A 22027-nucleotide genomic window follows, 5' to 3' on the forward strand; every position below is an offset into this window, starting at 1 on the left:
GCCGGATGCAAGGCCTGCAGAAGGGGTAGTACAGAGACTGCATCCTGTGCCTGTGAAAACCCTCATCCCGCAGGTGCTGAAACTGAATTTACAGATTCAGAAATTAAAGACAGGTAGGGGTTGATGTTGATTAGGTACCACAGACCTTAGGATTAGTAAATACTATCCTTATTTTACACATGATCAAGTGGGACTAAGAAAGAATAAATAAATGATGAATTTAAGACTGCAAAATGAGTGTGGACAGCCAGATTCAAACCTAGGCCACTCTACCCACAACACTTGTTCTTCCCACTACAGAGTGTTAGCCAAAGGGTGGTCTCTGGAGGTTCTGTGCCACCTACTGTGCTAGGCACCCCACAGTGTTCTCATCATCAGAGGCCCTCCTACTCCTGGGAGCTCTGTCTTCAAGCCTGTGAGAAGCGTTGAAGCCCTGCAAAGCTCTCCACCCTGCCCACCTAGACCACGCTGTGGAGCTCCTGGACGTTGAAGTTTCACAGGACTTGATTACAATTGAGGGACGTGCCAGGCAAGCCCCAGCTGTCTCTTCTGTTAGAACCTCTTCTAATCACCATCATCACCTCGTTTCCTGGCTAGTTCCTCTTTCTTGTCCAGTTTCTTGCTTGAAATTCTCTTCTTCAGACCATTCCTGAGCCTCTGACCAGATAAGACCATGCCTGTGGACACTGTCATCACCCTCTGTTTCCCATCACTCCCCCTTTAAAGTGACTGCTTATAAATTGTTTGCTCTCTGTGGGGTCTGCCAGACCATAATAAGTTCCAAAAAGGGAAGTGTCTTCTGCACTCAGCACAACACAGGGTTGATCTGCTCAACAGCCTCAACTCCATGGGCACATGGCCCTTTCTGGACAGAAACATGGGCAGGTGGCTTCCTGATTTCACACACTGGTCCTGTTGTGACTGTTCCCTATGTCACCCGTGCTAAAGGAGATTCGCATGGGAACCTTCACCTCTGAGCATCTGAAGGTGAAGGCACAAACCCCAAGGTGAGGAGTGAAGAAGTCGGACCACAGCCTCCCCTGCTTCCACGTCTCAGAGCTGCTGAGATGTGGGATATAGGATAGTCCCAAGGAAACAACAAGGGGACCTCTCCACACTGCCCCATGCCTTCTGCATGGCAAAGCAGAGCAACTGGGAACAGTGAGGGCAGCTCAGAGCAGGGGCTGGAGTGTCTGGCTGACAGAGAGAGCTCCTCAAGAGATCTGGACAAGGGCTACGGACGGGATGTCTTTACCCATCACTTCATGGCCTTTTGGCAAAGAAAAAGTGTGAAATGCCATTGGTTCTGAGAAAATTCTGTTTGATGCCCTTTGATGCAGTCTCTAAAAAACTGAATTCCTATCTGGAAAGGAAGGGTTTTCCATTATATTTGATCCAAATCGAGTTTTCAATTTCTTTATTTACAACACTTAACAGTACAGGCCACAAATCCCATACTTTTTTGGCCTGAAGTTTTCTCATATAATCTCAGCTACTCTTTAATAGAGAGAGAAATCAGGAGAAGCAGGAAGGACTCTTTAATTCTGAGGAAGTTGAGGAACCAGAGAGGCTTAGCAGGTATCCGCAGAGCTGGGCTTGGAAAAGGGTCTCTGAAATTCTGCCCAGTATTCTCCCTTCCTGCCATAATATGTTGTCTACTGAAATATTTTTCATTCCCAAACAGAGAGAGCACAACAATCCCATTGAATGCATCGCCAATGACAAACTATGTGCGGACAAATAACAACAGTGACAAAACTGCACGCAGAGACAAGGCAGTCTGTGTCGGGGAAGAAAGAGAAAAATAAATGAAATTAACAGTGGGAGACAAAAACAGAGGAAAACCCAGCAATTAGATTAATCATAGACTTCCAGGAAATTGGCCCAAATTTCTTTAAAATCTTGTTGATTGTTATTCAGATTGAAGGGTTCCCTGTGAGGTTAGCCAGAGCCCACCAAGCTTGCATACCAATCCAGCGTATCCCACACACTGACTGCTACCGCCCACCCTGTGTCACTGCTATCAGGGACCACTTGTGGGGGGCAAGATCCAGTAGACAGAGTCTAGTACCAGGGGTCAGGAGGTGGTATTTCTAGAGTAGATGGGTTCTGGCCCATTCACTTTGGAATTTGAACAAATTATCCAACTTGTTGGACCTCAGTCGGCACATCTGCCAAATGGGCAGTTTTATATGCCTTTCTTAAGTCAGCTAGAGTTTGAACAGTATAGGAGAGATTAGATGTGCTTGTACTGGCTGAAACTGTTATGCAAACATAACAGGGCTTCTGGAGTACCTTGTGCCAGGTTCAACTCTGTCTCCCTCCAAGGGCCAGGACAGGAAAGTTCAGTACAGTGCTAGATCAGTTGCTACAAAAGTGTTCCAAAGTCTTCAGGTTCCGTGAAATTTTCAGTATCTTGACCCAAATATCCCTCCCTTTTTATGATCTGCATTTAAAAGAAAATTGAATGACCTACCTCTGGATTTATTAACACTTAAATCATTAGTATCTTGGCTCCAGAATGTTCCAGGCTTGCCAGAGCTATGACAGGAGTTTTCAAATGCCTGGAATTGCCCTTCACCCAAGATGAAATAATTCAAGCAGAAAACGATTTGGGTTTGGTTTACAGGATAGAATGCCTGTGTGTTCTTCTCAGAACTGAGCTCTTCCGACACGACCATCACTGGCGCAAGGTTAAATAAAATATTGGCTCCCCACTAGGTGCTAGGCTGTGTCTAAGTGCTTTGTGTAGGTTATTTAACTTTATCCTTAGAATAACCCAATGTGCTAAGTTCTACTAATACTCTATTTTAAATATGTAAAAATCAGAATATACTTCAAATATTGTGGAAAAGTTTGACCATTTTTTTTTCCTCTTGGTATCTATCTTTAACTGTTTTTAAAAGTATTTTTAATTTTTTTGACAATTCCATACATATGTGTAATATTCTCCCATTATCTTTCCTCCTCCTCCTATTTCATCTAATTCCCTTCTTTCCAACAAGTGCCCCCTCCACTTCCATACCCACCCACACGTACACACGCTCAATTTAGTAAAGTCGCTTACTTGGGTCTGGGGCCATTCACAGAAGTATGGGCAACTTACAGCCCCACCACAGAATAAAATGCCTTTCCCTTCCTCAGAAGCCCTTAACTGCCAATATAGCTCCTCAGCCAGCAGTGGGGTCTGATGAGCCCTCCCCATCCATGATGGAAAGTTGTCTGGTTCAAGTTTGAGCACGCCTTATGCAGGTAACCACAGCTATAGTGAGTCCATGAATGCATCGGCCACGTCATGTCAGAAGAGTATTCCATAGCATGCCTGCCCATCCTCTGGTTCTTACATTCCTTTTGTCTTTGAACCTCTATATTCTATGAGAAGAATAAATAATCTAAGGGCTGAAGAGGACCATGGTAACCGTCCCATATTACAGTTCTAAAAATACATCTCCGTTAGGCTTAATAGATATTACCATTTATTTACAAATTAATTCAGAGGCAAGGGCGCAATTAAATGGGCCATTTTGTTTTTGTTTGTTTGTTTGTTTGTTCTGAAAGCCCTCTCAGGGTCCTTTGAGGAATGCTCAAGTTACTCTCTAAGTGAGTGATAATGCACACAGTATTTCCCAAGTCTGCTGGGTGAGAGAGAACTTTTCCCAACAAACCCTAAGATTCTTCAAGATTTAGGAAGTGTTGATATAGGTCAGAATTTTATCTTTAAAGGAAGATGATACTGCTCTGTTAGGAAAAGAAGTACAAAGATGTTAATTAACAGTAAAGCACAGAAAACAACCCAAATGCCCCACAACTAGGCCTACGGTAGCTCCAAGTTCCACTATCACGAAAGAAGAGATGCAGAGGTCCTGCTGTGGGATCCAGAGATATAAGCCATCATACCTAGGATCACAGATCACAAGTCATTTATTAATATTTCCAGATCAAATGGTTCCTGTAATTGAAGCTAGAAGCGAGGATTTTGTTTCAACAAACTCCCTTATGATTGAAGGTGCCATGTTACTCAAGATTCTCTGGGGAGACAAATTCATAGGAGAGGTGGCAAGAGACGTTTCAATTAATTGGCTCAGGTTATTGTGGGGTTCAGCAAGTCTGGAATCTTCAAGGTAGCCAGCAGGCCAGAGACCCAAAGAAGAGCTGATATTGCAGTTTTGAATCCAGGCAGCCTGGAGGCAGAGTTCCTTCTTCCTTAAGGAACCTAGTCCATTGTCTCTTATGGCCTTCACCTGACTGTAAAAGGCCCATTTAATCTTTATGTGGGATCTTTAAATTCTTTTGATTTAAATGCTAGTCTCATCTTTAAAACTGCCTTCACAGAGACTAGCTCTCAGCTTTGGAGCGCGCTATGAACATCAGTGATGGTCCAGCACCAGCTTCAAGGCCAAATAACCACATCAATGGCCAGAACAGCATACGACATTGGTGCAGTAGTGGCGCTTTCATCTTGGGGGCAATCAACAGCTACCTAATTTGATTAAATGTCCACTGAATGGGAGGAAACTCAAGTGTGGCACTGGAAATATAACCCACTATACATGGCTAGAGTGACCGTAGATCTTGGAGAGAACCCCAAGACTGTCACATCACTAGACTAATGTGATTTCTTACTAAGTGCAAAATATGTATCATTATATTTACAGACAAATATCCCAGTCAACACTCATCAAAGAAGCTCATTTTGCACCAGTCAGAGACTATTACCAAGTACCACAACTGGTCACACATGGACATTGTCTATGAATTACCCAGGCCTAAGTGACACATCAGCAATGCAACCTCTAAACCTAAGGTTCATGGAGCATAGAACAGGGATAAAGAAGAGGGCACTAATGAACCTCTCAGTTCTCAATAATGAAGCTCCCTCATGTAGCAGAGGGCCGGAATGTCCTCAAACAGAAACTCACAAATGTCCAAAATGGAGAGATCAAGAGTCTGCTGAATGCTGGTCCTTGGACAGGACCCCTTTATTAAACTTCACCCACCCAAGGCTCAGGGACCATCATAGAAGAGGGGGCAGAAAGATTATAAGAGCCAGGGAGGAGGCGAATGACCATATGGAAACATTCCTACAAATTTCTAGGACCCTGCTCATATGATTCTGTGGTAATGGTGTCAGCACACACAAGTCCCATGCAAACTCAGGCAGACAGTAACCCAGCATAGAACTGGGAAAATGAATAGCAGACCTCAATCTTATCTGAAGGAATGTTGGCAACTGATTGCTGCTAGATGAAGAGTTGGCCTTCCTAAAACAGGCTGACTAGACTCAGTGGGTGGACTTGCATGGGGGAACGACTGGGACACTGACAACCCAGTGGGCCTTAACAGGGATGACAGAGTATATGAGCTCCAGTGGGGGGGGGGCTATGGGAGGGTGCCAGTGGGGACAGGGGTATAAAGATGATTAAGATTGTTTGAGATGTTCTGTATGAAATACATTAAAAAATTCTATCTATCTACCTATCTTCCTCTCTCTCTCCATATATATATATATATATATATATATATAAATTGCCTTCACAGGACCATCAAGACTGATGTTTGACCAACTCTCTGGGTACCCTGGCCTAGCCAGTTTGACACAGAAGATAACTAGTCACCTCAGGGTCTATGGTGCTAACCTCCTTTAAAATACAGATGGCACCTCTCTACATTTCTCCTTCACAGAATATGAGAGGCATACCCTGGGTTTCAAGCTGCGTGGTCTCTATTTGCAATGGTACCATGATGATGGCCCGTGGTTGTCCTCCTCATGGAGTAAGTCTAGAGTGAGGAAGCAACGGAGAAGGGTGTATTTGGCTCTACCAAGGGTTCCTGCTCTGTGTCCTCATTCAACCAGCAGAGTTTCATTTTGATCCATTATAGAGCAATTCTTCCATTTACACGGATGCTAAAAATCTATCGGAAATTCTCCTGGTATACAAAAGAAAATTCTTTGGGTCCTCCAGAGCTTCTCTCTACTTCAAGTGCATTCTCAAGGCCAGTAGCCTTAGCACCACATTCCTGGTCAGAAATACAGAATCCGAGGCCCCATCCTAAACCTACTGAATCAGCAGATAACATTTTAACAAGAATCACAGGTGAGCTGTAAACATGTTAAGGACCAAAAAGCTCAAGGTTAAATAAAATGCTGGCTCAAAAGACATGCTGGTGGTGGCGGATACATATTAGGAAGATGACAATTGAGTCTTTCCTGCATGATGGCCTCCCTTAGGAAACTGGAGAGGAGAGGTGGGGAGAGGTGGGGAGAGGCAGCACATTTCATTAGCATAATACTAATTAAATCTTATTATCAGACAATAAGGATCTCATCATCTACATGTTCTTGTAGGGTAATACACCTGTGTTCTGAAGAGCTCATAACTGCTGAAGATTCTTGTTTCTAGTCTCATCGCTTCGGAAGTTAAGAAGTTCGAATGTTTTTTGCATTTAAAGTTCCAAGCTCTTTGTGTTTGTGGGAAACTCCCTACTAGAATTTTATGTAACAAGCAAAATCACTTGGAAATGGCAGGAATATACAGTTCCCGCAGGAGGTCTGTGGGTGTGAACAGAAGCAGCTTTGTTTTTACCTGTAGGTCCACTGAAGATGAAGTAAAAATCCTATGAACCTTGTGTCCAGTCATGTTCACTTTCCGCAAGAGTGTGAGAAACTCTGATCAGATGATCGGTTGAGGAGTTAATCTGTTGCTGTGCTAAACTCCTAGCACAGCGGCTGTCATGGGGGAGAATAGGAAGCAAGCAACAGAATCTTTGATCCTTAGTTCAGCCAACTTCTTCCAGAAAATTGAGCTGGAGATCAAACATGGACAGCAGTGCAGGCGCTGGGCTGCATCCAGGGCTATCAGAATCCAATACCCCAACAGTCATCCAACTTCGACAGAAGTCAACCCAGGAAGCATGCCAAGGAGCAGGCTGGACTGAGAAGAAGGATGAAGCTGTGACCAGTGGGGGAGATGCAGAGGAGTCTTCACATGTCCTTGGGTTGTCCTCATGGGAACGTTCCTCCCGCGCATTGAGCGTGGCCCCTTGAACAGCCAGGTTTTCTTAGAAATGCCAGAAGAAGAGGAAAAGATGATGCTGCATAACCACCTACGTTTTGAGACTCAGATAAAGGCTCACGGGCTGAGAGAGAGAGAGAGAGAGAGAGAGAGAGAGAGAGAGAGAGGAGAGAATGCATCTATATACACATACATGTGGAGGCCAGAAATTAAGCTCAGGCATTGTTTTTCAGGCACTGTCCACCTTGTTTTTTTGAGGCAGGGTGTATCTCTGGCCTGGGGTTCACCAAGTAGGCTAGGCTGCCTGGCCAGTGAGCCCCAGGAATCTGTTTGTCCCCAGCATTGCAATTATAAGTACAAGCCACCATGTCTGGCTTTGTTTCTTCTCTCCAAGCTGTGGTGCTTGTTAGTGGGTGGTTCAACAATAGATCACACCCAGGAGTAGAGTTATGGAGCCCAGAATGTCGGTGTTCCCCCTACTGACCCATTCTTTCTTTGCTGTACGGGGTCCTTCAGGGCAGGTACACTGACAGAGTGATGCTAATGGACAGGGTGGTTTGGTAGTGGTTGATGCTGATAGGAGGTCAGGGTTGTAAAGATGCCTTGGGAGCAGTGAGGATGGGAGACTGGGTAGGACAGCAGAGAGCTGAGACATTTGAGAGTTACAGTAACTGAAGAATGTAGTTTGAGACCGTGGATATAGCCTGTGGTGGTTTGAATGAGAATGTCTCCTGTAGACTCCAAGTAGTTGAACACTTTGTTCCCCGTTGGTGGTATGGTGTGGGGTGGTTTAGGTGGTACAGACTTACTGGAGGAAGCACATCACCACAGAGTTGCTTCCATCAGGAGACTCAAGTCCAATGATAATTGGACTTGCCATTGTGGTATGGGGAGGATGGTTATGTGGCAGTGCTCTCAGAGTGTGCTGGCAGACAGTGCTACAGTGAGGGACTATCCACCCTGGGGAAGCTGGCAAAACCCACTTATCTGGGGAAGTCCTAGACATTAGATCTGCAGACTGACGACATGATGGAATGTTCATGACCCATGGGTGCCCCTGGCCGATGTTGAGGTTTTATTCTTTTAAGGCCCTCTCATTTAAACCTTCCAGCTGTCTATGCCCCTAAAAGCACTCATCAACTTAATGAATTATCTGTTACCTTACTGCAGTCACAGGGGATTCATCCATTTTAACCACTGATATATCAACAGGCTCTGAGCAGTGTAAGTTAGCTGACAAGTGTCCAATAAACATCTGAAAATGAAGAACAAACAGTCACTTACTTAACAAAGGTCTGTGCAGCATATGTTCCCTCCCTGCTGTTAATTGCTAAGTCAGGACAAGATACTGTCTCTGCCTTTAACGTGCCTGATGGAGCAGTGCGCCAGAAACATGAGTGTGCTAGAGCATACAGCTAGAAACTAAGGGCACATGAACAGGTCAAAGGGCATGCCACAAACTCACAGGAAACGGCCTGGACATGGTCTTCTTTGTGGGCAGTGCAGTTGACCTCCATCACCACCCAGCTTACCAATGAGGATTCTCAGAAAGCCTCCCACAGATACCCTGACACCCATGGCTTCCCTTTGAGATTCTTTCCAATGAGGGCCCAGCATCACTGCCGGGAAGCTCAGTCAGGCTGGGTGGATTCCTTCTTGAAGCCCATGGTCTGTGCAGCGTAGTTCTCATCAGAAGACTTGCCTGGGTTTAAAATACAGCTACATTTACAGGCTCTGGGCCTAGACTAGGAATTGGAGCTTCAGACCTGCTGACTGCAAGCTTCATGATTACAGACAACTCCAGTCACTTTATCTTTTCTCCCTCCTATGAGTATGAGGGTAGGTACAGTCTATCATAACAGGGAAGGCACGGCAGGAGTGTGAAGCAACTGCCCAGGAATGTGTGGTGGAGGTTAGAACAGTGCTGGGACACTGGCTGGCACTTAGGCTTTGCTGAATAACTGTGGGTTAAGTGCTTATCATGTGAGCATGAAGACCTGAGTTTGAGCCCCCAGAAACCACCTAAAAAAGACAGTCTCTTCTGCCCTTCAAGGGCATTGCATGACACAGGTGCACTTACCTACATGCAAGCAATACACATATACACATAAGATAAAAATAACAAAATATAAAAACAAGACACTGTGGTAGCATGGTCTGTCTACTACTTCATTTTCCTTCTTTCTGTCCCTAAACTTAACAGAGATTCCAGAACGCAGAAGTCAGAAGAGAAGTTGAAGTCATCTAATGCAAGTTTTGTCATTAAAATATTATTACTAATCCTTTGAGAACTTCATATACACATTTTTAGTTATTTTTCTGTTGTTATGATCAAAAATCATGACCAAAGTAGCTTATGGAAGAGTTTGCTCTGGTTTATAGTTCTAGAGGGATGAGGCCCCACAGCGAGCAGCAGGCAAGGCAGCAGGGGGCAGGAAACAGTCTGCATCTTGAACCAGGAACACAGAATTAACTGGAAACTGGAAGACTATGAACTCCCAAAGTTCACCCCCACTGCAGCAAGGCCACTCTTCTTAAAGGGTCCATGACCTCCCCCAAACAGTGCCACCAACTAGGACCCAAATGCTCAAAGGTTTGAGCCGATGAGGGACATTTCCCATTGAAACCACCACATATGCATACGATGTATTTTGATCACATTCAACCTCCTCAATTCCTCTCTCCAACTCCTCCCAGATTCATCCCTGACCCCTCCAAACTTCCCAGTGGAATAGACCTGTGGGACAGCCTACCCTAAATAATTAGGGTAATTAATATCATCGGTAGGAGTGTCCATGCTGTAGTCATTTTCTGGGATCTGATGTTTACTCAACACCTGGCATGGGCTGGGCAGTGTAAGGGGGTGTTATACACTTGTTTGCTGTATTATATACATGCGTCATATATATGTTGTATACAGGGTTATGTCCATGTGTCCTGCTATCAGTCTGCAAGGAAATCATCATTACCTCATTTCCAAATGAAACTCAGAAAGTTTTACTTGTGATCTGGGGAGATGGCTGTGGGTAAAATGCTTGCCATGCAAGCATGAGGGTCCCACATAAAAGACAAAACAGATGTGATGATGTGCACCTGTAATCCTAGCAGTGGGAGGTGGAGACAGGAGGATCTTTGAGGCTTGTTGGCCAGCCAGTCTCGTTAAATCAGTGAGCTCCGGATTCAGTGAGAGATTCTGCCTCAAAAACTAATGTGAAGAATCACTGAAGACACCTGGCGTTGATCTCTGGCCCCACACACCCATGCACACGTGTGTACACACACACTTAAAAAAAGAAACAAAAAGAAATTCCTCCTTCCTGTTCAGAAGTAGATTGGTGGCAAGCTTGGTGTTTCACGCTTTTGACCCAACACTCGGGAGGCAGAGGCAGGCAGATCTCTGTGAGATCAAGGCCAGGCTGGACCACATAGCAAGTTCCTGGCTAGCTCGCGCTATGAGGAGACCCTGTCTCAAAACCAAGCAAACAAAAACAGGAAGTAGCCACACCTCTGTGTGACCCCCAATCCTGCTGATTCCTCGTGGACCCCAGTCTTAAATCTGTTTTTGTAACTGGCTCCCTCTGGAATACCGTTTCAGTGGTCCAGTCCATTCAGATTGGAAACAAAGGTGTTTTTAACTTCAGCCTGTTCACGTTATGATCACTTATTTCTTTGCGCATATCAAGAATTTATCATCCCAAAACAAAGGTCTAAAATGGGAATCAGTGGGCCAGAAAGACAGAGCTGAACTGAATAAAACCCTGCATTTGCCTCTCACAAGCTATGTGCATATGACCAGTCTGTTTCAACCTCTATCCTCCTAGGTATTGAATGGGAGGCAAAGTCTTAGAAGGGTCTCAGAAGATTTAAAAGGAAAATGTCTCTGGCACGTTACAGAAGTAGAAATAAGACTTTTCCTTCCCATTCGCAAAAGCAGGACATGTGAGGCGAGTTTGGTTTCTAGCTAGACTTCGTTAGCTAAATATAGGACTGTATTAGTTACTTTCTCACTGTGTGACAAACACCTGCAAAAGCAGTTTAAGGAAGGAAGGGTTTATTTTGGTGCATGACGTGAGGGTAGGTACAGTCTATCGTGACAAGGAAGGCTCGGCGGTGGGAGTGCGAGGCGACTGTCCTGGTGAATTCTGGTGCTCCACTTGTTTGCCTTTCCAGTTCGGTTCTGGTCCCCGGACAATAGAATGGCGCCTCCCACATTCAGGGTGGGTCTTCCGTCCTTAGTCAAACCTCTCTGGAAAGACCCTCGGAGACACACCCAGAGATGTGTCTCCTGAGAAACTCCTAAATCTCACCAAGAGTAAGCATCAGAAGGAAGATCATGATAAGATTTTCCATGGGGGATTGGTTAGTTATGAGTTGAGCAAGTACACATTGTTACTGACTATAAAGCATTTAGGAGAGCACCTGGTCTTCAGTGGGTCCTATATGAAACTTGTAACTATGGTTTCCTTCCTTTCTTCTCCCCTGACCGCAGCTTCTTCCCAGACAATGTCCTGCTATGACAGAAGATCTCTTCTTGACACCATCTGTAATGGTTAGTGTCAATTAGCAGTTTGACAGCTCTGTAATCAGTTACCTGGGGGCTGATCCTCTGGGCATAGAGATTAGCTTGGCTGCTTTAACTGAGGTGCCTAATGCGGGTGGTACTTACTATTCCCTGGCTGACGTCTTGGGCTGTACGCATGCAGAAGGGGAGCTGAGCAGCAGCACGTCCACCAATATCTGTTCCTGATTCCAGATGAGATGTGACCAGCTGCTTCACGCTCCAGTGCTCTTTGACTTTCCTGCCATGATGAACCATACCCTTGACCGGTAAGTCAGAATAAACCTGTCTTCCCTTAAGTTGCTCTCATCAGAGTATTTTAATCACAGCAACCAGAAATGAGACCATGACATCATCCATTTGGAACCATCCACTTTCCAATGTCCACTCTCCTCTCAGCATCAAAAGAGTTAAGAATCCTTCCAGACCCAAGTGCGTGAACCACATGCGGCTCCTCTCCTTTGTAGAGGCTAAGGCCTTGATCATTTCTTAATGGAACTACTTCAGGAAATTTGTCGCGCTAATAATGTTAATACGCCTTATTTCTACACTGCTCACGCCCCGAGCTCTCAATCACTTCAAAACACAGTGATTGAAAATTTTCAAAAGTCTTTGATTTGGAACTTGTTATGTGGAACACTAGTCAAGTATAAATATGGCAGAGTGATTTAAGGCAGTTGGAGCAATCGGAATGTTTAAGCTTGTTTCAAATAATTATCAGTCTTTTGGCTCTGCATTTTCAACACCCCCCTTCATTTGAAAGAGTGGCCCTCTGTGAGACCTGGAACATACTGTTGAGGCAGCAGAGTGCCTCTCTGCTGTCTACACTGTGTAGCCTTGTTATAATTACATTATTAAATCCTTAATGGTTCTCGCTGCTCCCCTAGATGGGCCTGAGTCTCTAGATGGTTACATGAAATGAAAAACTTTCCCATCTGCTCCAGGCCATCTGTCCCCTCCAAAGGCATAGTTATTTCTGAGGGTGTATAGTCAAGAGGACAGTGCCCAATGCCCCCAGAGGTGGGGGTACACTTACAAGGTAGAGGACGGAAGATCAGGGTTCAAAGACAGCCCCAGCTACTCAGCAAATTTACAACCTGAGCTACATGAGATTCTGTCTTAAAAATAACAATAGCAACAACAAAACTAGATGCCTCCAGGGAGGTGCTGGTGGAATCACTGCCCTGCATTCATGCTGTGCAGATGGCCCACGGGACAAACACCCTCCTGCTCTGGGACAACTTCCTGTCTGCTCATCCTCTTGACTCCAGTTGCTTCTACCTCTACCAATTCTGCTGGACCTGGGGCAGATTGTCCCAGGCCGACTAGATGGAGTTTTCTTTGCCTAGGTGCACACCACATCTCTCCCTCTTACTGTCCCCAGTTCAAAGTTAAGAGACATATCATTTGCAGCTGGAATTGCATGCAGGAAGGGAACAAGCGAGAAGAGGGCTGGTGGAAGTGCAAGTCCTCCTTAACACCTTCAAGTGGACCGTTTCAGGAAGCACTGTGTGAGGAATCACATTTGGAGGTTCACCCTTGGAGGACCAGCATCCACTGCTCATGGAGATGGCTCATTTCCTAGCACATCTTGTGTTAGCTTCCCCAGCCCACACTGTTTCCCTCTCTTAACCCTAGATTGGGTTCACTCTCTCCAGAAATCTGCACACACCAGCCTTTGCTGCAGATCTGTTTCCAGGGGAACTCAGAAATTAACTGCACCTAGGAGGATTGGGCTGAAAACACAAAAAAATTGTGTTTTCACATTGACTTGGAAGGATCAGAGCACAAGGATTCCAGAGACAAAGGGAATGAAGCCAGGGACACCTTCACATCAAAGGACAGGGTGACCTAGTTGCCTGAGCACAGAATGACCAGGGGGGCAGAGCTACCTCAGCACAAAGGGTCTACTTGACACACTTGCTTTCAGCAATAAAGAACCAGTGAACAGGAGTGCGTCAATGGGATGAATGCAGATGACACAATAACCACAGCATGGAGGACCAGGAGATGGGGCATAGTAAGATGGAGAAACACCATCATGTCAGGCAGAAGCCTCGGTTGCATCCATGGAAAGAGGCAAAGGCCCTGGGTTTGCTCAGCGTAGAGGAACAGAGGCCTGGCGCCTGGGGTAGGACTGGCAGCCTGTTCTTAACAACCTGTATCCTAACTCTCATGAGACACCCGCTCTTTTTCTCTCTTGTACTGTGGGAAGCATGGGAGGAAGCTGTGTGGGGACTGAGCTCGGCTGATCTCTGCTCTTCTGCTGCCTGTGTGATTCGGGTCATTCACCGCAACTGTCCGAAAACCATTTCCTCCATTATTAGTGGGAAATAATAAAGCATGCAAGAGTGGATTTCCACATCCCTCTGCAAAACTGTAAAATACCACGTACTTAATGTTAATAATACCACTCCATAGAAAATACACACTTCACAGAGAGAGACAAGGATGGAAATTCATCACGATTTACCATTATTATTATAGTCATTATGAAATAATATTGGCATAGCTCTCATTTATATAGCATCCCACTTGATCTGGACAAAAACCTGCCTGGCAAGTTGCCATCGCCCCTCCATTCACATAGGATACACTGCAAGTGGCAAGTAGAATTTTCCAATGCTCAGGTGTTGAGCAGGCACAGAGCAGGAGTTTCAACCCCATATCGCTTGCTGTGTTCCAGCCCCAGCATGCCAGAAAGGGAAGATGGCCCCAGATTCTCCAGCTTTAACTGGAGTAATGCATGGAGATAACAATGAGATGGTGGTGCTGTCTCCTTCCTCCCCAGAGGCCGTGCCCGGGTAGCACCTACATCCTGCTGTCACCCAGGGAAGCAGGTCAAGCCTGTATTTAACTGACACTACATGACAGGCTGTGCATTTCCAGAACACTATTACTGCATGCCGGGGGTGCTGGCGCGAGGATGAGGCTGAGGACGAGGACATTTCTTTGAGTGTTGCTTTGTGTATGATAAGGAATCACATATAAATCAAATGGCAGTCACTTTGAAGATGGGGTTGGCACATCATAACATCACTTGCAGCCAGTCCTACCCGTGTGTGTGTGTGTGTGTGTGTGTGTGTGTGTGTGTGTGTTTGCATACTTGCATACAGAGTCCAGATAATAACTTCAGGTGTAGTTCCTTAGATACGAACCATCTTGATTTTTGAGACAGAGTCTCTCACTGGCTTGGGTTGGTTAGGTTGGCTGGCCAATAAGCCCCAGGGATCTACCTGTTTCCACCTCCCCAGCACTGGGATTACAAGCACATACCACCAGAGCTGGATTTCTTACTTGGGTTCTGGTGAATGAACTGAGGTACTTGTGCTTGCAAAGGCCTTTTCTGACTGAGCCATCTCTTCAACCTCCAGGCACCTCTTTCTTACCAAGTCCTCATGTGATTTGAGAGTTAAGATGTACTTGGTTTCAAAGTCAATCTTAGGGTTGTCAAGCTGTCAGGGCTTGTGAGGATGGAAGATAGCTCATCTCATGGCATGTCTGGAACTAGATCAGCATGTCCTGGGTGACCTGGACTTCAGAGGGGGATGAGAAATAGCCTTCCAAGAAGTCTAGACCGCCAACAGTGCTCACTGGCTTTTCACGTCTTGTGGTCCTGGGGGTTGTGGTTGTGGTTTTACACTCTATTTGGGGGCTAGCCCTGTTCTCTCTGCCAGGTGAAATGAGCAGCAGGCTGGGCAGTGCCTGCCAGGATGATCAGAAACAGACCTCTAGGCTGATCCGCAACTGGATCCTTGAGCTCTGATGTCCTAGCCAAGGTGAGGCAAATCCGGGCTGCTCGCCTGGTCTCTGTGGGGTATTCCTGTGTGCAGCAACCAAGCAGTGATTAGGACAGTAATATTTTCCAGAGATGTTGCCCTCAGGGAACTGACAATCTGGAAGAAGGTATAAAACAAATGTGCCAAGATGAATCCAATACAGAGCAATAAAAGCAATGCTGGGCCCAAGTCCTGCTCTGCTCCTACCCTCAGCATGTGGCTCTAGGCGAAGAATGACAGTTTCTTGGCCAGTACCTATTGAGGGACTGAAAGGGCCCGAAGAGCCCAGTGTGCCAAGGGAGCCCAGGCACCTCAGCCCTCACCTCAGTCTTTTAGGCTGCAAGGAAAGGGAAATGGGGACTTACTTCCTCTGTCTTTCTTCCAGAGTTCAGGAGAGATTAAAAAAGGAAAATTTGGGTCTGAGGAGATGGCTCAGTGGATAAAACCTTTGCTGCACGAGGGCCAGGGTTCAGATTTTCAGAACCCATGTAGAAAGCCAAAGAGATGCAGCAGCTACTGCCATCTCAATGCTTGGGAGGCAGAGACAGGTGCTTCCTGGGACAAGCTAGACTAGCTGGAATGGGAAAGCTCTAGGTTCAATGAGAAATTCTGCCTCAATACATAAAGTGGGAGGCAATTGAAATGGATACCCAATATCAACTTCAGGCCTCCATACACACACATGCACACAAGCACCCCTGTACACACCCCTGTCCATTGTGTACACTAAATTGAATAACACTAAGAAAATTTATCTGGCCTCATTGGGTGGTGGAGATGGATTAACAATGTCTGCCATGGGTTTGGGTGGGGCGACAGATACATGTGTGCATTGACTTGTGCGGTCCTTCGCCTCAGCTCTCACGTTTGCACTCAGTGAAACAGCTTCCTGATTGGGCTTCATCTTCCAAAGTCATCCAGTCACAATCCATTCTTGACTCTGTGATCAATGTCTCTTTCTAAATGTAAATCTGACAATGATTTTTCACATGATTTTTCTTCATTCACAAAATGTACTCAAACATCTCAGCAAGGCCTTCAAAGCCCCCAGTTGTCTAATTCCAATCTTGCTAAGTCCTCTCTGACCCAGAGTCCCAAACTCAAGTCTAGTCACATCAAACAGCATAGAAGCTTCCTCTCCAAACACAAGCCCCCAACTGCCCAACCTAAGCTGTTCTACTTGTTCTCAGTCTTTAATGTATTTATTTTCACCTCTGTGAAGTTGACCTTTCTCTTCTTCAAGTAGAATTAATGTCTTCTCTTTCATCCCACAGCACGCCACACGGATATCTATCATCATGTTTGTCTTCCCTGAAAAATATTTATTTGCTGTTTACCTCGCTCATTAGCGTACAAAATTCATAATACAAGGGATTATGTCTTATGCATATAGCTTTGTAGTCATCCTTACTACTGTGTCTTACATAAACATGTGCTTGATAAATATTTAAAGAACAAATAAATGAGTCGCATAAGGTATTAAATTGGCCCTTTCGAGGAGGTTTTGGTTTCATAACCATCACCTTAGATCTCATTGGATCTAGGGAGGCACAGACCTAAGAGAGAGCTGTTCCATATCCTGAGAAGTGATCTGATGAGAAGCATCAGTGCACTGATCTTCTCTATTACATAGCCCAACTTGAAAAACAGACGGTTTACAGTAGAAGCAGAAAGTAAGACACAGGGTAAAGGCAACTTGATGCTGTGCAGTCATGTCTTCTACCCTAAGGCCTTGCATCTTGGAGGGAAGGTTCTTAAGATACAGGATGCTCTAAGAGGACATGAAACAATCCTTTTCAGAGGGAACCTCATTAAGACCCAGGATGTGGACAGGGAGGTGAAACAACCTGGTTTTAAGGAGAGGTAAAACTTTGTACCCTGCTGGGAAGCCACTCAAGTTCAGGAAATAAATGACTCAGTCGCTTCAGGAAGTCCCTGAAACTGACCAGATTCACTAGGCTGCCTCTCCAGGAGCATGTAGAAGAACTGGAAAGAAACAGTCTTACACAAGCAGAGGCACCTGGAGAAGCTCAGACCAGCCACTATGCCTGGGAGAAATTCCCCTCTAACCTGCTGAGATGCCAGGAAGTTGTGCAGTGAGGTCCAGATTTCCAGGTTTGTAAGATGTCATGGGTGGGCTTTGAATGAAACAGTTGTCTTTGAGTTGTTTCTGTAACTTCCACCCACATTCCTGTAAGTAACCCCAATAAAACTTATTGGTTTACAAAGTTGGACTTTGGTGGTATCCTTATTCTGGTCTATCATTGGGTGTCTTTCTGGGGCGATTAGATATTTAGTCACATTGCCACAGGAATAGTGCCACAACACTTGCTCACCATAAAATGTCAGAAATTTCAACACTCCAGAAGTAACTGACAGGAGTGCCATCTGCACTGAGCAGATGGCAGGGGCCACGGCTGGCTGCTGCTGGGCCATAGCCAACTCGGGTCCCTCAGGACTGGTCTCTGGAAGCATCTTAGATCCTGAAGTCCTTCCTGGTTTCCATTAGTACTCTCTGGTTGCAGTTTCACCAAAGCTGGCACCTGGGAACCTATCGAAGAATGCTCAAAGGCAGGGGTTCTAGCTAAAGAGTGTTGTACCCACTCAGATCATGTGGAAAGGAAGCCGATGTTTCAGGACTATAGGAGAGCGGGGAGGAGCCAGGCAGCAATGCATAGGACAGAGGGGATCTCCATTCTGCATGGCAGGGAGACCACTAAGGTCAGTGTCACACATTTTCTTTAGGTATTTTTGACAATTATGTACCTATTTGACTGTTTATTAAGTGACATCTAAAATTTCACAGACATTGAAATATACCTATCTCTTAAGAAAAGACAAAATGTGAAGTAGTTTATGCATAGAATAAAATGAATATTTGCTAATTTAAGTGATTCATTATGTCTAGCACGAAGAGTAGGAAAAACACTTGCCTGTTTCATTCACTTTCATAAGCATTTCTGACATGTTACGGATACCTGGATGGTGTTTGCTAAATAAATGAAAGCACATCAACTCTGAAAGCAGGCGTGTGAAAACTTTACCCATGACACTTATCTGTTGTCTATCAAAATACATGGTAGGGTATAGTGAGGTGGTTCTGCGGGTAAGGGTGCTTGCCAGCAAGCCAATGACCTGAGTTCAATCCCTGAGACCCACAGGCAGAAGGAGAGAACCACCACCACAGTTTATCCTCTGAGCTCCACACATGTAGCACTTGCTAAACCTCCTACACACAAAATAATCAATAAATGGTAAAAAAAAAAGTAACAAAACACCATATAGCACACAGAATAGTTTTAAATTATTTAAATATGTATATTAAATAATATATTTAGTTATATTTAAAAATTTTTTTTCTTTTAATATTTTGACCTACATCGCTTGGGTTTTTCTAAATCCAGTGCATCCTAATCTTGGTCCAAACACACCCTGGTTTTAATGCTAAGTGTTACACTTAGAATTCTGATCAAGGCACATTGCAATAGTTACTTTTCTGTTACTGTGGTGAAACACCATGACCAAGGCAACTTATAGAAGGAAGTTTGTTTTGGCTTATGGTTTCAGAGGCGTAAAAATGCGTCATGGTAATGAGGCGGGACAGTGGACAGCTGGGAGCAGGAAGCCAAGGTCACATCTTCAGTGACAAGAAGCAGAGAAAGCAAGTGGGAAGAGGCTTTGAACTCCTAGAGCCCTCCCTCAGTGGTAACACACTTCCTCCAGCAAGCCCACACCTCCTAAACCTCCACAAACAGCGCCCCCAACTGGGGACCAAGTGTTCAGATACATGAGCCTATGGGGGACAGGTCTCATTAAAAACACCACACAGGTACAGGGGGAAAGGCCCTACGAAGTTCCACGGTTAACTAAAAATATAACTGAGGGAACTGGTGGAGATGCTTAGGTGGTAAAGTGCCTGTGATGCAAGCCTGGGCACCTGAGTTCGGATCCCAAGCATCTACATAAAAGCCTGGCACAGCGGTAAGCATCTGTAGTTCCCGGGCTAGAGACAGAAAGAAAGACAAGCAGCTGCCTAAAGCTCATCATCACCCAGCCTCCAACGGAAAAACTGAGCAGCAGGGCTAGGGAGGGACCCTGTCTTAAAAAGCTAAGCCGGGGGCTGGAGAGATGACTCAGCAGTTAAGAACACTTGCTGTTCTTGCAGAAGACCCGGGTTCGAATCCCAGCACCCACATGGCATCTAACAACTGTCCTTAACTCCAGTTCCAGGGGATCCTACAGCCCCTTCTGTCCTCCGCGGGTGCACTTAGCTACATGGAGGCAATGCACACATACACATAAAATAAAAATAAATAAAATTTTTAAAAAAGCTAAGCTGGAAAGAGATTGAGGAAAACCACCCATGTCAACCTCTGGCCTCCACACATAGGTGCACACATGTGAGTGAACAAGCACACACATAAAATGAGTGCAAGCATGCATGGATGAAAAATAAATGCTTTTATGAAGACATCCCATGGCTATCTCTCTGACAAAGGCCTGTTTCTGAGTCTTTATCCTGTCTTATCTATATATCGGAACATTTTGGAGTCTAGGTCAGGCCCCCAGATGCCACCTATATCTCTGGAACACCATGGGGCACTGATTTTCAAGGAATTTCTCAGGCTGGCGATCTTCAACGGCAACTCCACGCCAGACCTTCTTACAGCCAGTATCTTCCTAGGATGGTGGCATGTGGTGGTGACTTGAGTCAGCATGGGACAGTGTTGTGCCTCTGGTGTCCCTCGTTTCTCAGGAACCTTTGGGGATTATCTTGCTCTTGCCCTTGGCCTGTACTCTACATTGGCTGTCTAGACCCAGCTCTTTGGCCGACAGACCTATCCCCACCCCTAACCCCCAACCTCCTTCACTCTCTTCCCTTTGGTGCCTAACTCGCGGTGACTATTGCTCTCTCTCCCCCACCCCTGCCTTGAGCCTGGGTTCCCAGAAGAGCTGAGGCTGAATCCTCCTTTCAGCTCCTTGCAGGCAGCCTGTCTTTGCCTCATTTACAGGCCATTTTATTTTTCTAGGCCACAGATCAGACTGTGACTCTGGGGCCAGTGTTCTCCTCAAACAGGGAAATGGGACTGAACTTGAACCTTGGCCAAAGAAAAGCTATTTTTGATTATGCTTTTGTTTTTGAGATCCTCCATAACTCATCTGCCTGCAGAAAAGTGGAGGGACTCCAGTGTCTGTTAGATAAGCACATCAGACAAGCCCAGAGACCATGGGAATGCATAGAGTGGCGCTGCGGGGTTATGGAGCCTCCACTGTGTTCTGGGACAGGACAAGTGCTAGTGAAGGATGATACAGACCAGAGCTCCGCGCAGATGCGGGTTCGGCTTGTTCTCAGAGGAAAGGCGGCTGGAAGTGGGCTGAGAGACAGGGTCAAAGCAGCAAGGGTCCTTCTGGCTGGCAGCCCTCTTCCCTGCCTTGTCACCACAGAATCTCCCTGGGAAAATGACAGAACCCAGAACAATCTATGGGGCTGTCTTTAGAATTAATCGTGATTGATATTCATCCAAGGAAGTGAATGGATCCAGGAAAGGGAGAGCGATGTCTCATCAGAGGGCCGAGTGGGCTAGCTCCCAAATTTGCTTTCTGTCCCATTAAAGTCTCATTAGGACAAGTCCTTCGGGAGATCTAAGACAGTCACATTGGGAGCATTTTGGGAATGCAGATATCTGGGTAAGGAAGAGGGCTCCATTTAGCTGTCTTGCTTCCTGGTTGACGCAGCAAAGATAGGACAAACAGAATCATCCTAGCAGAGGAAACTTGGAGGCCATTAGAGTCAGTGTCTCCATTTCAGGGAGAAGGAGGAGATACGGAGAGGAAAGGGGACATGCCCAAGGTCATACTGCCACAAGCCATGCCGAGGGGAGGGGAAGCTGGACCACCCTCCACTCTCCTGATGTTCAGCTCCGGGCATTTTTGCTTGCACCCAGCCTTGAAGGACAGCCCAGGCACCAGCTAGGACGTTGCTTCTCTTTACTGTGGCTGTGGAGCTAGGGTTCTAAATGCAGCTCTGGGGGAAGTCTGTAGCAGGGTGTCATTGCCTCTGCCAGTGCTGAGCTGGCAGAGGGTGGGGAGAAGTGCTTAGAAATCCTGAGCACTGAAAGGTGGTCTGTAATTGTAAAATTCCATTTCCTTTCAATTAGCAGCTGATTGCATTTGATGAGCTGCAACATTGTTTCCTCCGTGTAGATTAGGAGTCAGAACAGTCAATGAGCTGTGAAATTCTCTCCCTGCTGAAACAATAGACAATGATTAAAGCGCAGCTAATCCGATCATTACAGCCAGAGCCCACTGATCATTAGCTGCTAACCAGATCCCAGAGAGCAGCTCCAGCCCGGCCAAGGTGGATGGGATGCAGCAGGTCAGGACTATGAACATGCCGCCTCCCTCCTCAGGTGCACCCCAGGGCTGCGGCACCAAACGGGATGCGGCACCAAACGGGATGCCAGAGTGGATACAGCGAATGGGTCTACCAAGGGGAGCTTGATGTCAGGCACACAGGACTTCAGAGGCAGATAGCCCAAAACTGGGACCAGATTCCACCCATATCAAATCCAAGCTGTGGTTTAACCTCTGAGTCTAGGATGCATTTTTGGCCCCAAGTCCTTAATAATACCTTGCTTGTGTGGTTGTTCACAGGATTAATATCTAGCCTAGGTAAG

The 22027-nt window shown here is 45.8% G+C and overlaps 1 long non-coding RNA gene across 1 annotated transcript in view; it reads right to left on the minus strand.

Annotated features, from left to right (window-relative positions):
* Positions 1-5671: 5671 nt before the first annotated feature.
* LOC115067737 overlaps positions 5672-22027 on the minus strand; it is a 47466-nt gene continuing 31110 nt past the window's right edge. The window contains exons 3-4 of the long non-coding RNA XR_003847102.1: positions 8174-8268; positions 5672-7137 (exon numbers count right to left, since the gene is read on the minus strand). This is a non-coding gene — a long non-coding RNA (uncharacterized LOC115067737). The remainder of the gene's footprint in view (positions 7138-8173; positions 8269-22027) is intronic.

The sequence above is a fragment of the Nannospalax galili genome, unplaced genomic scaffold (assembly GCF_000622305.1).
Source record: "Nannospalax galili isolate Female #2095 unplaced genomic scaffold, S.galili_v1.0 scaffold44, whole genome shotgun sequence".
In the NCBI taxonomy this organism is placed as follows: Eukaryota; Metazoa; Chordata; class Mammalia; order Rodentia; family Spalacidae; genus Nannospalax; species Nannospalax galili.